General features: G+C 50.1%; 1 protein-coding gene, 1 long non-coding RNA gene and 1 other non-coding gene across 9 annotated transcripts in view; 1 reads left to right on the top strand and 2 right to left on the bottom strand.

Moving 5' to 3' along the window:
• Positions 1-921: 921 nt before the first annotated feature.
• Positions 922-4,059, bottom strand: LOC125101082 (uncharacterized). The gene is made up of 2 exons (XR_007127762.1): positions 3,684-4,059; positions 922-1,300 (listed from the first exon to the last, which is right to left on the bottom strand). It is a non-coding gene; the product is annotated as an uncharacterized LOC125101082 (long non-coding RNA).
• On the bottom strand, positions 1,399-1,468 carry LOC125101474 (small nucleolar RNA SNORD123). The gene has a single exon (XR_007127871.1). It is a non-coding gene; the product is annotated as a small nucleolar RNA SNORD123 (small nucleolar RNA).
• Positions 4,060-4,505: 446 nt separating the features above from the next.
• Positions 4,506-10,900, top strand: part of SEMA5A (semaphorin 5A) — a 469,481-nt gene continuing 463,086 nt past the window's right edge. For 6 of the 7 annotated variants that reach the window (XR_007127428.1, XM_047729868.1, XM_047729867.1 and 3 more), the window contains exon 1: positions 4,506-4,677. The gene's annotated coding sequence lies outside the window, so the exon portion shown is untranslated. Of the gene's footprint in view, positions 4,678-4,835; positions 4,946-10,900 lie in introns of those variants that run through there. The other variant, XM_047729865.1, reaches the window with a different exon arrangement.

Here is a 10,900-nt window from a genome sequence, read left to right as displayed (position 1 = left end):
AGATTTTATTTATTTGAGAGAGAGTGAGTGAGTGAGTGAGAGACAATGAGCCAGAGAGACAGAGAAGCAACAGGGGGAGGGGGAGGGGCAAAGGGAGAAGCAGACACCCCCCCAAGAAGTGAGTCCAATGCAGCGGTGGTGGAGACTCCATCCCAGGACCTTGAGATCATGGCCTGAGCCCAAAGCAGATGCTTAACCGGCTGAGCCACCCAGGCACTCCCATGAGGTGTTTTCCACTTGTGGATTTCATTTAAGAGAGTTCAGGGGTGAGCAGAGCTCCCCTGTCTTGTGTGTGGGCTATGTGGCTCTGTGTCAGCTTCTGGTGTACAAGGGCCATTGGCAAAGCATGTCTGTTTGACCAGACATGGGGAGCTGGAAGCAGACTCTGGATGGACCTGGGTGGAAAGTCAGACTCCGAGAAGGGGAGAGGAGGAGCGTCTAGGGCACGGCCTGGCAGAGAGCTGGAGCGCAGGTGCTCATATAATTAACCTCATGCTTGCCTTGAAGGCACCTGCTCTTTGTGCCACGCCCATTTGTGTTCATCGTCAGGCGTGCTGGTGGTGTTTTCTAGCTCTTCTGTCTTGGTTTCCAGGCTGCTGTTTTTGAATAACACTGGCCTGCTTGGGGTGGAGGGTGTTGCGGTGGGGGGAGCTACGCTAAAGTGGGTGGTGAGCCTTTCTTGGGCAAAAGGACCCAAAAGAGCTTCTGGTAAAGCTCAAGGGACTTGAGTCTGGGCCGAAGGCTCCCCGAACTGTCCTCACGTAGTGATTCTTCATCGGTCAAACCTAGGTTTGCATCATCTGTAGCCCTCTTCACGGATCTGTCCATACTTCAAATACAGGAACAAAAAGCAGCCCAGGCAGATTTCATAAAATGGCTCATCATTTTACCCATGTTTGGCCATCTACAGACAAAAACGGATGGGGTTGTTGATCTAGCAGTTTTATTAATTCTTAAAGGCCATGGATCCAAACAAAGGAAAACCTGAGAAAAAGAACACCCGTGGTTGACGATTGTGGTGTGCCCGCCCCCCTTATCTATAGGAAAATCCTGTGAAGGATTTCTTGTATTCTGTAAACGCCCAGAGGCCATGATTTCCCGGACTGAGATTTTTCATGATGTTAATACAATCTTGTCCAGTCATTAAAGATCACAAACACCCAGGGTTCCCTGGGGCACTCCTGACCCACAGCGTTGTCAGCAGCTCTTCTGGGTGGTGGTTGTGGTGGTCTTTCCAGCCCCCTCCTGGTTTTGCTCCGCAGCGCAAGCAGTGTCGCAGGCAGTGTCACGAGTGATGTGGCTGGAATTCAATTGGAAGGGAGGAAGGGAAAGATGAGACAAACTGGTTACTTATCTTGGAGACATAAGAGATCCCTCCTATCCCCAAGTAGAAATTAAGGTGAATCAGGAAATGGATGGCGTTTTTCAAGTCACATGAATCAGCGCCCCAGGGTTCATCATTTTCACCAAGTGTTTGGCTGGGTTTCTCATTTTGTTTACATTATGTGCCTGGCTCATCAGAAACCGTTCAGGAGAGCTATAATTTTATCTTGAAAAGAAGAGAACTCAACAGTTTTGTTTGGAAATTATCACCTCTAGTTTCACAATGTGATGAGAAGCAGTCCCATGCAGGAGGAAGTCCTTCAGCGAGGGACGACTTTAGAGGGAGAAAATTTTTTTTTCTTTGGGAAAAAGAAATATCTGTGGATTCTTTAAAAACACTTTTATTTGGAAAGAGCCCTCTGTGCTGGGCCCTGGCAAGGGTCTCACCTTACCTCCTATCTCCTTCATGCTAAGTGAAGACACACTTGCCAGCAGGGTTGGTTGAGCTCCAAATGAAAAGATCAGCTCAGAAAAATAAAGGCAGTTTCCCCAGATCACAAGGTGAAATCACACCCTCAGTTTGGGTCCATTATACTCTAAACTAAGGAGGCACTCTCTGTTATTTGGTTCCCTCCCCCCATCTCATTCTTGTTATTAATTTGTAATTCATTACCAGGAAATAACACATATTTTAGCAATGCTTCCTTATAGCTTGTAAGTTGCCTATAAAACTAACCCCCCCAACATAAAGTTACATATTAAACATTATGTTATGATCCTTCCTGGGTTATGGTGTAGAAGTCTATTTTCTTCCCACTGCTTAAGTCTCAACGTGCCAAGAATTTTCTTTTTTTTTTTTTTTTTAAGTGTACATGCCTTTTAACTATAATGTTGAGAGGCAATGACAAGAATTAGCTAAACACATTAGGGCCCTAATTTCTGCCTCTTTTTCCTGGTGGCTGTAGGCTCCACAGGTCCACTCACTCAAGGGCTGCAAGGTCAATTGTAAGGCAGTGTCTGGCCCTCCCCACCCCTCCCCTCCCCCCAGCAACAGAGCAGTCAGGCTAGACCTTGGCCAGCCTCCTCCTCCCAAGGAGGGATCCTAGACTGCTGTGCCACGTAGGCAGAAGAATCAATGGGAAACTCAGGAAGGAGCTAGTGTCCTGTGCACTGGGCACAGAAGCAAGAAGTTAAGCTTTTCATTAAGGCTCTAGATCGTGGCAGCTGTCCTGCACCAGGCTGAGGGCCCCTGGCACAACCCAGGCGAGAATGCTTCTACAAAGAGGCCCCGGGACACTGACATTTCCTCTGGATGTCTTACAGGAAATCCGAGTGAGGGCTAGAGTACCCACAGCAGCTCTGCCACTCGTGGGAGGGAGAAACTGGAGGCTTGGGGCTGGGCTTCCTTCCATGCAAACCTTCAGGACTGCTTTTATTTAGTTCTTATAAGACTACTTCATTTGGAAATATTCTATAAGGGCTGTAAAGACAAATCAACATCCCTTTGTATTTCTATCGTCCTCCTCTTGGATCTGTGTGGCTGCTGTGTGAGCCATGCCACCTTCCAGGCAGGAACGCGCTTTTTGTTTCATAGATGGGCTCAATGGCACAGTTTAGGCACACTGGGCCCTTCCCCGTGTGACAAATCCCAAGAACCAGACACTGGAGCGGGTTTGTCAGTGAGGGCCATAGGGGTATCCTATGTCACTGCGGTAAGAGGGGACGGCGGCGGGGTGTTCATGCGTTTCGTTATTCAAGGGAAACTTGAAAGCCACCCTCTGAGGCCGAGATGAAAAAAAAAAAAAAAAAAGGGCCCGGGATAGCGTTCCCCACCCCCATCCAGAGGGAAAGGGTCATGCGCAGCCCTTCAGGGTTCCAAAGGGAAGCTTTGCAACAAAGTATGAAATTCTAGGCGTCTTGAAAGGTACTATGCTTTCCAATCTCGTGACTTTTCACTTTAATACTTGCTCCATAAGGCCGTCAGATCCGGCGAAAGTGCAACAAGTAAAATTTAGTCCAGAATTGGACAAGTTGACTTTGTCCGTCCAAGGGTCCTTTCTCAACGCTCAGCGTGGCTACGTGGGGACCCCCTGACTTGCCTCCCTGGCTTGGTCGGATTTGTTCATTTCTCTAACTTCTTTCCACTGAAATCCGGCCGAACTAGCCGGGAGGTGCACCCTAAAGTAGCTTCTCCAAGAACCCGAAGCAACTCTCCCGGTCTTATAGAGTTTCCAGCTCAGAACACTCATGTGGATGTCACACAAAACGAACAAAATCACAAACGCGGAGTCCGGGAGGCCCCGGCGGCCCCTGCCCACCCCCACCACAAGGCCGGGTTCCGCCTGGGGACGCGCACGTACCTGGAGATGAGGCCGGCAGGGTGGGCGCGCCACGTCTCGGGTCTCAGCCCGCGCAGCCTCAGGCCCTTTATACCGCGCCCTCCCCCCACCCGCCACCGCCTCCCCGCTCCCCCCACCCCGCCAGCAGCCACGTCTGAGCGGCCGGCTTGGGGGGCGGGGGAGCCACAAAGGTCTGTGCGAGGTGGGGTACAGGGAATCCCCGAAAGTCAACGCTCGGGCGCACTCGCACTAAAGAAGGAGTGGGGGTCCTGGGGTACCGGGGCCGCCGGGGCGAGGGAGGGGGGGCCCGTCCCAGGAAGGGCAGTGTCGGGGGCGGGGCCCAGGGAGGTCAGGCGCCGGGTGGGGCGCTCGGGTTTCACCCGGGCTGGGAGGGGAATAGGAGGCGCGGCGGAGGAGGCGGGGCAGGGGCGGGAGCAGGGGCGGGAGCAGGGGCGGGAGCAGGGGCGGAGCTAAGCGGCCCCGCGCTCCCTGCCCGGCGCTCCCCGCCCGCGCTCCCTGCTCAGCTCTACTCGCCGGGAAGGCGGCGCCGGCGGCGGCTGCTCTCGCTGCGCTCGCTCCCGCGCTCCGTCCTCGCACCGCGGGTGGGCTCCGCAGCCCCCTGCCGGCCGCGGCCCGTGCCGGGTGGCGGCTCTCACCCTCCGCCTGCCCTCGGCCGGGGGCGGCCTGGCCCGTGTGGCCCTTCCCGGGGGCTCCCCTCTCCTACCCGTGGCTCCCTTTTGGAGCTGGCTGGGGCACCCAACTTTGGCTTTCCTCGTCCGTCGCCCCCGCTGGGCGCGAACCTGCTCACCCCCGGCCCGGCTGCGCGCCCGGGAACCGTGCGGCTGGCGCTTACACCGACGTCCCCAGTCCGGAGCGCGGCGAGTGGTGGGTGGTTCTGGGGAAGTGGCAGGGGGCGACGGCGGCCGCTGCCCCGACTTCCCTCGCCGGTGCACTGAAGAGGACCCTCAGAGCTGCTCCGGGGCCCCAGGCGCATGAGGAGCGCGCCTCGCACCTGGTGAGAGACCCCCCGCCCGGTCCCCGCGTGGCCGTGTCCGCAGCCGCGACCGTGCCGCGTTGCTGGCCGCGACCCGGGGGGCGGCAGTGGTCGGCGGGTGGGTCGTGTCAATCTCAGGCAGGGTCGGTCCGCAGGCGCTGGGCGGGGGACAGCCGGTGGCTGCGTGTACAGGATTAGGACTACCGTCCGTGCGGGGTACCCACAGTTGAGCTAGTGCACGGGCTGGAAGTTTGTGACCCTGTCTTTGCCGGGGTCGCAGCGTGCCGAGGTAAGGAGCGGAAGCGACGCGGTGGGCGACCTGGTAGTGGACGAGACGGGACCCCCACCCAACACCTCGGGAAGGTGCGCAGTGGGGCTTTGTGCGCGCACCCGGCGCGCGCCCAGGAGCGCACTCGGGGGCGATGCACCCGGTCCGGAGGGCTTGGGCTTCGCAGCCCCGCCGGCTGGGCAGGTTTTCCTGTTCGAGTTACAGGGGTTTGGCGGGGCGCGTGAGAAACCGGGAGGCAGTGGGACTTGGGCTCAACTCCGCCAAACGCTTTGGTTAATGAGGGAGGATGAGGCTGGAGATGCTGGGGCTCGGCGCCGCCTGATGGGTTGCAACTCGGCGAGTCGCTTTCCGCGGGCGTGTGACGCGGCTGCACGGTTTCGCATCCCCTGGATCAGGGTTTCGGGGCCGGAGGTACATTTGGGCCCCGGAGGGAAACCGGTCTTGCTGCGATGTGCGGGGAAACTGCCCCCGAGAAGTGCAGTGGACTCGCTTCCCGCGGCGCCCAGTGCCCGAGCCTCTGCAGTCGGGTCCGGATTCCTAGGGCTTTGGCGGGAAGCGCGTTCACCTCCTCGCCCTTTTCTTGCTTTGTACCTGGATGCCGCGGCTCAGAGTTGGGATTTAACTTTCCTGCGCCAGCGGCGGCCCGGGGATTGCCGGCAGGGGGCGCTGGGAGCGAGCGCTAGGAGCAGGGGAGAGGATGCTGAGAGCAGTTACTCCGTCCTGGGTGAGTGGGTGGGGGTCCCAGTCAGCAAACAGCGGGACCGGGCAAATCTTGCAATGATTTCACAGGGGGTGGAGGGGAGGGGAACTGATCCGTTAACCACGGGGAGCTTTCAGCCTTGCTAAGAGAAGGGACTGGAAAGATGGTGGCCAAACACAGGTCATCTAGATAAAGGTTCCTAACGGAGACAAACGTGTCCCTGCAAACTCTTCCTGTCTATGCCTATGTCTTCCTCCTTGTATTTACTAGAAAATAAATAACAACAACAGCAATAATAATAATAATAATAATAAAAATAATGTGAGTTAGGATTAATACTGACAAGATTTTGTTCCTTAGGAGCACGTTAGTTAAAATGCGAGGAGTTACAAATGGTTTTTGCACCTTGTTTTTAAGAAGAACAATCGTAGGTCTCAGCTTATGCAGAAGAGATCCGTCATAATGGCCAAGTTTGGAAACAGCAGATATGTTATTTATTTTACTGTTAGTCTTTCCTAAGTAGACACAGAAAGACAAGAACAGTCTTTACTTAGAGAAGATTTTTAACACCTAATTAGGATTGCTAAGTTAATTGCTGATCGTGCCAGTTTTATTAATGAAGAACGGGTGATGCACTACTTGGAGTGACCAGTTCACAATTTTAGTTCAAGAAGATAACACCTTAAATTGTGTTATCACTTAAACAACTCTTCTTGTCTATGTCTGTATTTATACCAAAGGAAAGAAGGATTTTTTTTTCCTTATTCCAACCATTTTCTAGTTTTGTTTGGGAAAAAAAAAAAGCAGTCCAAGATGTAATGGTTTGGGCCAGTTGAAATACAGATTTTGTTTTCCCTTGAGTTTCTTTCTTGTAAAAACTTTGCCACAAAATCGCCCGCTCATCTATTGTGTTGCAAGGTCACCTAGTCATTTGCACACTCTTGGACCTGAGGGATGAGGGACTGGTACCTGTTTTTACATGCTTTTAGCTTATGCATACTTGCCTTAATAGGGAGAAGATGGATGATGCTAATCGTTTTATGCCTTTTGCGAATTGCACTAACTTATTTGGTTGTTTTAATGGCGAACAGCTGCAGGAGCCCTGCTGAGAGCGAAGACTTTGGTCTCCTGGGTGGTAAAGCTTTCTCTGTCCAAAAGTTTTTGAGATGTGCAGAATCCGGTAAAAATAAACCTGCATTCTTCGCTGCCGCTTCCTTTTACAATTATTTCTTCACCATGTCTGGATGGAATGAAACAGAAACAGTGCAGTGGCTGTTAAAAGTTGTTGGCTCTGGGGCCATAAGAAATATGTGCACATTGATGTAAGCTTTTGCTTAAGCTTTAGACGGTGCACAAATGTTCTGAAGGCCGATGCGTGGCTTTGCAGTGAGAAATTTTGCTTGAGAGGCACTTAACACTCTTAATTCAGGGACAAATGTTAAAACCACAAAACTTCTCTTTGTTGCACGCCAGCTCCCTGGGACTGTTGAATGCTGCTGATGTTAGAGAGAGCTGCTTAACTGAACCACTGCCCAGTCTTTATTAACTTGATCATTATTTTGAGTGATTCCAAATGTCTTTCTTTTTGGTTACAAAATCACTGAAATGGAGGCTTTGCTTCTAATAAAAAGACAGCAAAGTGGGGGAGGGGGGAAGAGAACTTTGCTAAATGGCCAAAGGTATAAAGGCATTCCATTTTATAAACAAGTAATCGTGAACTCTAGAAATAGCTAGGATAAGAAACTAATCCCAGCAAGAAGGATTGCCTTGCAAATCATGTAGTTTGTAAGATAGAACAATTAATTAGTATATAATATGTCTGAGTCAAGGCCTCCATTTCTTTAGCAGTATAGGTACAGTGTTTGAGAAAAGTAGTCCTACATCCCGCCGCAAATCCTCCATAATTCTTGATTCTAAAATTATACCAAAGTTGTATTTAAAAATGCTCCTGAAATTGTTGCTATAGTTACTCAGACAAATTGCTTACAGTATAATTATAAAACCAAGGTGACAAATTTTTATGTTTAGTGTTAAGTAATTTTTAAAATGTTAATTACAGTGTCTAACAAATTGAGTTACACCCAAGTGCAAAGTGTGTGGCGTGCAACCTTGTACGTTTCTGTCCACCTGCATCTGTTTGCAGATTTGCACAGAGAAAGCGAACTATTTTCTTAAGTACTAAGATGAATATATGTAAGTGCTTGGAGTTGTTTGTACTGTCTCTGTGTACGGTTATTGACAACACATTTTCACATATGTTTCCGGCAACCCTTTAAAATCGAGTTGCAGAAGTTTTGTTGAGAATTACCGGTTTTTATCCCTCTGCTTGCTGCCTTGTAGAAGTGATCTGCTGTAGATAGGGGGGAACCTGCTGTCTCTGATCCCTGCACAAATGGGTAGCATCATAATGATAAATTCAACACGTGACGCGAGTAGCTCATTCAGAAGCAATTTGAAGAGGCAGCTTTTGGTACGCTTGATAAATGTATCGCTTATTTCTTTGATGTATTTGTTAGCTGGATATATAAAATCAATTTCTAACAGCAAGACAGGAGGAAAAAAGTTAGAGTGGACTGGAATATACATAGATAAACTTTTCACTCTCTATGAGCCTACCAAAATGAAAACTTGATCCAAGAGAAGATAGTGTGTAAGCCAATTATTATAATGTACTAGTAACAATACAATCTATGCCATCTAAAGGTTGCAGAACTAAGATCTACCTCTGAATTTCAGAGTATTTGGAAGCCCAGCAACTTCAAAGGCAAGTTACATTTCACCTGGGTTATGACATTTACACTACGATTAACCCAACAGTGGGCTCAAGAAACAGAAATGTTTTCAAAGGAATTGCTGTTTTTTTTTTTCTTTTTCTTCTTCTTCTTCTTCTTCTTTTTCTCTTTCTTTTCCTTCTCCTCCTCCTCCTTCTTTTTTTTTTTTTCTTGTCCAAGATGAATGGTTTTCTGACAAGAGCAAAGATGGACATAGTTTAGTTCCCTTTCCTGAGTTTTGAAATATACTGGCATAGTACTGTTGTTTTGGAAGAAAACAAAATCATTCCATTCTTTGCTCTTTTTTTCCCTACATGTGTTTGAATTGGTTTCTGATGAATATTGAAAAACACTGTATTCTGAAGAGAATACGTTCTTCTGGGGCTGAATATCTTTTATTTCTGGAAGGCCACGAGCCCACTAATCCCTTATCTTCCCATCTTTCATTCCTTATTTGTCGCTGTATCTCTGGGATTGGCCATCCTGCGGCTCATGTAAGATGATGAGGAAGTGTATGTTGGAACAGTTTTATTTTATGTTGCATTTTTATGTACATTTGTGAGTAGGTCGTATTACTGCAATAGGTAATTCAATTACAGATACGTATGATAAATAGCCAGGAGAGTGATGGTATCAGAAGCCAGCTCTACTGGAGAAATAATGCTGTATTTGCTGAAATGTGAAATTAAATAAGTTCTAGGCAAGTGACAGAACTGAGCAAGGACAAATTGTTCACAGGAAATAGAGCCTCTTTCATCAGTTCAGATTTACCCAGCGTTTGACAACGATTTATGACGGGCCTGTGCAAAGAAAAGCCGAGTCGAAAAAAGTAGTCCGAATTCTGCTAAGCGGTTTCTGTTGAGTCGTTGGCACAATCATCGCTCGGCCAGCGCTTGGCTTAACCTTCGCGGAAGAAACGCCTTCCAGCCGGCTCCAGAAAACATTCCACGCGAAGAACGTCCCTTTCTGTCGCAGAACTGGAGATGTGGCTGGCGCGGGAGAGGGCACCCGGAAGCCGTTCGCAGCGGCCTTGGTGGCCCAGCGTGCGGCCAGGGGAGGCTCCGCGGCCGGGGACACCGCCGGTTGGCCGTCCTACGACCCAGTCGATTTTAGCATCACCACTGGGGTCTAGGATTTCTGTTCCAGGACCGAGATTTCCATCTGCTGGGCAACTCTCCGGAATTTAAAGCTGACAACGTTGTAACTGGTGGCCTAAAGCAACAACGGTTACTCTGGATATTAAACTTCCTTTATTCAGCAGACACTGGAGTTAGCCTTTGTTAATATCCACGGACCTGCAGTAAGGACTAAATAAGGGCGTGTTTCTAAGACGTCTGCGGTGGAAGTTCCTGGGGGCCGTAGCTATGGACTTGACTTTAAGAAAGTTGGAGGGCGGTGCGCCTGGGTGGCTCAGTGGGTTAAAGCCTCTGCCTTGGGCTCAGGGCATGATCCCAGGGTCCTGGGATCGAGCCCCACATCGGGCTCTCTGCTCTTCGGGGAGCCTGCTTCCTCCTCTCTCTGCCTGCCTCTCTGCCTACTTGTGATGTCTGTCTGCCAAATGAATAAATAAATAAGTAAATAAAAGTTGGAGGGCGATTTGGTTTGGAATGATGGCCAGAAGTCCGTGGTTTCATAGAGCTGCTCGCCTAATCAGGATGTTGGTAGAGGTTCTGTTGAGGTCCCTGTACAAAGTCTGCAGGTGCGACGTACTGGAGAACTTGGAGATGGCTGAGCCTCGGTGCTGGGTCTGGGTATGAATCCCACGTCTGCGTCGGGTCTTTGGGTCTTTACAGGAACAGATCCTCCAGAAGATAAAGAGGAGGAGGAGACAGGAAGTGTGGTGGGCGTTCTCTGCAAGAGGGTTAAGGTGTTAGAGCCTCAGCAATGATGACACAAAACACACCTCCAGAACTGAGTTAGGGCGCAGAGGACAGGTCAAGGGGACAAGTCCTTGAATCTGCACAGAGTGATAGAACTAAGCCAGCAGGGCTAGCTGCCTACTGTGTGTGGGGTCAGGGCTTGTCCCATTGTAGCTGCCTAAGTGCAGGATGGGTCCCCAGGCCTGGGAGCTGCCCTGGGCACTGGGCAGTCCCAGGCGGGGGCAGAAGTGCACTCCGGGCTGGGCAGCTTGACTTGGAAATTAGCATAAAAACACTTTATGTATGTCTTTTTTTTTTTTCCCTTAAGATTTATTTATTTATTAGAGAGAAAGTGAGCCTGTGCATAAGCAGTGGTGGAGGGAGAGGAAGAGAAGCGGACTCTGTGTCAAGATTGGAGCGCCACCTGGGGCTTGATCTCAGAATGCTGAGATCCATGACCTGAGCCAAAACCAAGAGTCAGATGCTTAACCGACTGAGCCACCCAGGCGCCCCAAACACTTTATGTGCTTTAAGACATATATTAAAATGTAAAACATGGGAATTCAAGGATGTTGTTTACTCACTTAAAATAGCACCACAGACAAAAAAATTCCAGGAAACGTGC

The sequence above is a fragment of the Lutra lutra genome, chromosome 5 (genome assembly GCF_902655055.1).
Source record: "Lutra lutra chromosome 5, mLutLut1.2, whole genome shotgun sequence".
Taxonomy (NCBI): domain Eukaryota; kingdom Metazoa; phylum Chordata; class Mammalia; order Carnivora; family Mustelidae; genus Lutra; species Lutra lutra.
Note: the sequence above shows the minus strand (reverse complement) of the source record. Positions and strands in the feature narration are given on the sequence as shown.